This window comes from Scyliorhinus torazame, chromosome 4 (assembly GCF_047496885.1).
Source record: "Scyliorhinus torazame isolate Kashiwa2021f chromosome 4, sScyTor2.1, whole genome shotgun sequence".
NCBI lineage: Eukaryota > Metazoa > Chordata > Chondrichthyes > Carcharhiniformes > Scyliorhinidae > Scyliorhinus > Scyliorhinus torazame.
In genome coordinates, this window is record NC_092710.1 from 303708468 (window position 1) to 303713467 (window position 5000).

The 5000-nt window shown below is 54.9% G+C and overlaps 4 non-coding genes and 1 pseudogene across 4 annotated transcripts; all 5 read right to left on the reverse strand.

Moving 5' to 3' along the window:
• Positions 1 to 1323: 1323 nt before the first annotated feature.
• On the reverse strand, positions 1324 to 1442 carry LOC140415846 (5S ribosomal RNA). Its single transcript, XR_011944751.1, has one exon. It is a non-coding gene; the product is annotated as a 5S ribosomal RNA (ribosomal RNA).
• Positions 1443 to 2138: 696 nt separating this feature from the next.
• Positions 2139 to 2257, reverse strand: LOC140415591 (5S ribosomal RNA; annotated as a pseudogene).
• A 696-nt stretch (positions 2258 to 2953) lies between these two features.
• LOC140415848 (5S ribosomal RNA) lies at positions 2954 to 3072 on the reverse strand. The gene has a single exon (XR_011944753.1). It is a non-coding gene; the product is annotated as a 5S ribosomal RNA (ribosomal RNA).
• A 696-nt stretch (positions 3073 to 3768) lies between these two features.
• On the reverse strand, positions 3769 to 3887 carry LOC140415267 (5S ribosomal RNA). Its single transcript, XR_011944381.1, has one exon. It is a non-coding gene; the product is annotated as a 5S ribosomal RNA (ribosomal RNA).
• A 707-nt stretch (positions 3888 to 4594) lies between these two features.
• On the reverse strand, positions 4595 to 4713 carry LOC140414707 (5S ribosomal RNA). The gene has a single exon (XR_011943841.1). It is a non-coding gene; the product is annotated as a 5S ribosomal RNA (ribosomal RNA).
• Between the last annotated feature and the right edge of the window lie 287 nt (positions 4714 to 5000).

The window sequence follows — 5000 nt, forward strand, 5'->3', positions numbered from 1 at the left end:
CTCGTACATCTACTCTAAACCTTGCCCCTCTCACCTTAAACCTATGCCCCCTAGTAATTGACCCCTCTACCCTGGGGAAAAGCCTCTGACTATCCACTCTGTCTATGCCCCTCATAATTTTGTATACCTCTATCAGGTCGCCCCTCAACCTCCTTCGTTCCAGTGAGAACAAACCGAGTTTATTCAATCGCTCCTCATAGCTTATGCCCTCCATACCAGGCAACATTCTGGTAAATCTCTTCTGCACCCTCTCTAAAGCCTCCACATCCTTCTGGTAGTGTGGCGACCAGAATTGAACACTATACTCCAAGTGTGGCCTAACTAAGGTTCTATACAGCTGCAACATGACTTGCCAATTCTTATACTCAATGCCCCGGCCAATGAAGGCAAGCATGCCGTATGCCTTCTTGACTACCTTCTCCACCTGTGTAGCCCCTTTCAGTGATCTGTGGACCTGTACTCCTAGATCTCTTTGACTTTCAATACTCTTGAGGGTTCTACCATTCACTGTATATTCCCTACCTGCATTAGCCCTTCCAAAATGCATTACCTCACATTTGTCCAGGTTAAACTCCATCTGCCATCTCTCCGCCCAAGTCTCCAGACAATCTAAATCCTGCTGTATCCTCAGACAGTCCTCATCGCTATCCGCAATTCCACCAACCTTTGTGTCGTCTGCAAACTTACTAATCAGACCAGTTACATTTTCCTCCAAATCATTTATATATACTACAAAGAGCAAAGGTCCCAGCACTGATCCCTGTGGAACACCACTGGTCACAGCCCTCCAATTAGAAAAGCATCCCTCCATTGCTACCCTCTGCCTTCTATGGCCTAGCCAGTTCTGTATCCACCTTGCCAGTTCACCCCTGATCCCGTGTGACTTCACCTTTTGTACTAGTCTACCATGAGGGACCTTGTCAAAGGCCTTACTGAAGTCCATATAGACAACATCTACTGCCCTACCTGCATCAATCATCTTAGTGACCTCCTCGAAAAACTCTATCAAGTTAGTGAGACACGACCTCCCCTTCACAAAACCGTGCTGCCTCTCACTAATACGTCCTGCCGACACACTGGCTTGCGGCCACACGGGCCAGCTGGCATGCCCATCAAAGTACAGCACGCCAAGGCACCCAACCGTGCTGCGTTGCAAAGGCCCGGCAAAGCTGCAGCAGCTGAATGGCCCGACCAAGCCGCCTGCCTGAGTTGAGCCCGCAGGCAAGTGTTGGGAGGAATGGCGAGGACGCAGAGAGCAGCAAAAGGTTGGCCTGCCTCTGGTGTGGAGAGTGCTTGGCGTGAGCAGTCTCTGCTGGCCGCAAAAGCCTACTGCACCTGGTATTCCCAGGCGGTCTCCCATCCAAGTACTAACCAGGCCTGAGTCTGCTTAGCTTCCGAGATCAGACGAGATCGGGCGTTTTCAGACTAGTATGGCCGTAGGCATCTGCAACACCGTCTTCTTGCCTATTCAAGCCGGCCACGCTAGCACCCTCGCCACTTCTTCTTTCCGGTTGTTTTCAATTTTTTCTCTCTCTTTTTCGACTTCTACTTCTACTTCTCCTCCTCTTTCTCTCCTTCTCCTGCTCATTCTAGCCTATATGCCTGATACTCGCTCCCCTTCATGCCGTCCCCAGCTAGCTCTCTTTTTTTCTTCTCCACCTCCCCCAAGGAAAACTGCAAGCCCCGCCCACCTCACACCAGCCTGCCGCCTGCACGCTGCTGCCTTTCCACATTGCAACGCTGCGCACTTCTCTCAGCACAGCCAGCACAAGGGTCAGGCAGGCAATGCAAGCCAGCTCTCTCTTCCTTCGCTTTCCACACCAGCCCCAATGCCACAACTTGCATTCATGCGGCGCCTTCAGGCTAGGAGACAGAACGTCCTGCCGACACACTGGCTTGCGGCCACACGGGCCAGCTGGCATGCCCATCAAAGTACAGCACGCCAAGGCACCCAACCGTGCTGCGTTGCAAAGGCCCGGCAAAGCTGCAGCAGCTGAATGGCCCGACCAAGCCGCCTGCCTGAGTTGAGCCCGCAGGCAAGTGTTGGGAGGAATGGCGAGGACGCAGAGAGCAGCAAAAGGTTGGCCTGCCTCTGGTGTGGAGAGTGCTTGGCGTGAGCAGTCTCTGCTGGCCGCAAAAGCCTACTGCACCTGGTATTCCCAGGCGGTCTCCCATCCAAGCACTAACCAGGCCTGAGTCGGCTCAGCTTCCGAGATCAGACAAGATCGGGCGTTTTCAGACTAGTATGGCCATAGGCATCTGCAACACCGCCTTCTTGCCTATTCAAGCCGGCCACGCTAGCACCCTCGCCACTTCTTCTTTCCGGTTGTTTTCAATTTTTTCTCTCTCTTTTTCTACTTCTACTTCTACTTCTCCTCCTCTTTCTCTCCTTCTCCTGCTAATTCTAGCCTATATGCCTGATACTCGCTCCCCTTCATGCCGTCCCCAGCTAGCTCTCTTTTTTTCTTCTCCACCTCCCCCAAGGAAAACTGCAAGCCCCGCCCACCTCACACCAGCCTGCCGCCTGCACGCTGCTGCCTTTCCACATTGCAACGCTGCGCACTTCTCTCAGCACAGCCAGCACAAGGGTCAGGCAGGCAATGCAAGCCAGCTCTCTCTTCCTTCGCTTTCCACACCAGCCCCAATGCCACAACTTGCATTCATGCGGCGCCTTCAGGCTAGGAGACAGAACGTCCTGCCGACACACTGGCTTGCGGCCACACGGGCCAACTGGCATGCCCATCAAAGTACAGCACGCCAAGGCACCCAACCGTGCTGCGTTGCAAAGGCCCGGCAAAGCTGCAGCAGCTGAATAGCCCGACCAAGCCGCCTGCCTGAGTTGAGCCCGCAGGCAAGTGTTGGGAGGAATGGCGAGGACGCAGAGAGCAGCAAAAGGTTGGCCTGCCTCTGGTGTGGAGAGTGCTTGGCGTGAGCAGTCTCTGCTGGCCGCAAAAGCCTACTGCACCTGGTATTCCCAGGCGGTCTCCCATCCAAGTACTAACCAGGCCTGAGTCTGCTTAGCTTCCGAGATCAGACGAGATCGGGCGTTTTCAGACTAGTATGGCCGTAGGCATCTGCAACACCGTCTTCTTGCCTATTCAAGCTGGCCACGCTAGCACCCTCGCCACTTCTTCTTTCCGGTTGTTTTCAATTTTTTCTCTCTCTTTTTCGACTTCTACTTCTACTTCTCCTCCTCTTTCTCTCCTTCTCCTGCTAATTCTAGCCTATATGCCTGATACTCGCTCCCCTTCATGCCGTCCCCAGCTAGCTCTCTTTTTTTCTTCTCCACCTCCCCCAAGGAAAACTGCAAGCCCCGCCCACCTCACACCAGCCTGCCGCCTGCACGCTGCTGCCTTTCCACATTGCAACGCTGCGCACTTCTCTCAGCACAGCCAGCACAAGGGTCAGGCAGGCAATGCAAGCCAGCTCTCTCTTCCTTCGCTTTCCACACCAGCCCCAATGCCACAACTTGCATTCATGCGGCGCCTTCAGGCTAGGAGACAGAACGTCCTGCCGACACACTGGCTTGCGGCCACACGGGCCAGCTGGCATGCCCATCAAAGTACAGCACGCCAAGGCACCCAACCGTGCTGCGTTGCAAAGGCCCGGCAAAGCTGCAGCAGCTGAATGGCCCGACCAAGCCGCCTGCCTGAGTTGAGCCCACAGGCAAGTGTTGGGAGGAATGGCGAGGACGCAGAGAGCAGCAAAAGGTTGGCCTGCCTCTGGTGTGGAGAGTGCTTGGCGTGAGCAGTCTCTGCTGGCCGCAAAAGCCTACGGCACCTGGTATTCCCAGGCGGTCTCCCATCCAAGTACTAACCAGGCCTGAGTCTGCTTAGCTTCCGAGATCAGACGAGATCGGGCGTTTTCAGACTAGTATGGCCGTAGGCATCTGCAACACCGTCTTCTTGCCTATTCAAGCCGGCCACGCTAGCACCCTCGCCACTTCTTCTTTCCGGTTGTTTTCAATTTTTTCTCTCTCTTTTTCTACTTCTACTTCCACTTCTCCTCCTCTTTCTCTCCTTCTCCTGCTAATTCTAGCCTATATGCCTGATACACGCTCCCCTTCATGCCGTCCCCACCTAGCTCTCTTTTTTTCTTCTCCACCTCCCCCAAGGAAAACTGCAAGCCCCGCCCACCTCACACCAGCCTGCCGCCTGCACGCTGCTGCCTTTCCACATTGCAACGCTGCGCACTTCTCTCAGCACAGCCAGCACAAGGGTCAGGCAGGCAATGCAAGCCAGCTCTCTCTTCCTTCACTTTCCACACCAGCCCCAATGCCACAACTTGCATTCATGCGGCGCCTTCAGGCTAGGAGACAGAACGTCCTGCCGACACACTGGCTTGCGGCCACACGGGCCAGCTGGCATGCCCATCAAAGTACAGCACGCCAAGGCACCCAACCGTGCTGCGTTGCAAAGGCCCGGCAAAGCTGCAGCAGCTGAATGGCCCGACCAAGCCGCCTGCCTGAGTTGAGCCCGCAGGCAAGTGTTGGGAGGAATGGCGAGGACGCAGAGAGGACGCAGAGAGCAGCAAAAGGTTGGCCTGCCTCTGGTGTGGAGAGTGCTTGGCGTGAGCAGTCTCTGCTGGCCGCAAAAGCCTACTGCACCTGGTATTCCCAGGCGGTCTCCCATCCAAGTACTAACCAGGCCTGAGTCTGCTTAGCTTCCGAGATCAGACGAAATCGGGCGTTTTCAGACTAGTACGGCCGTAGGCATCTGCAACACCGTCTTCTTGCCTATTCAAGCCGGCCACGCTAGCACCCTCGCCACTTCTTCTTTCCGGTTGTTTTCAATTTTTTCTCTCTCTTTTTCGACTTCTACTTCTACTTCTCCTCCTCTTTCTCTCCTTCTCCTGCTCATTCTAGCCTATATGCCTGATACTCGCTCCCCTTCATGCCGTCCCCAGCTAGCTCTCTTTTTTTCTTCTCCACCTCCCCCAAGGAAAACTGCAAGCCCCGCCCACCTCACACCAGCCTGCCGCCTGCACGCTGCTGCCTTTCC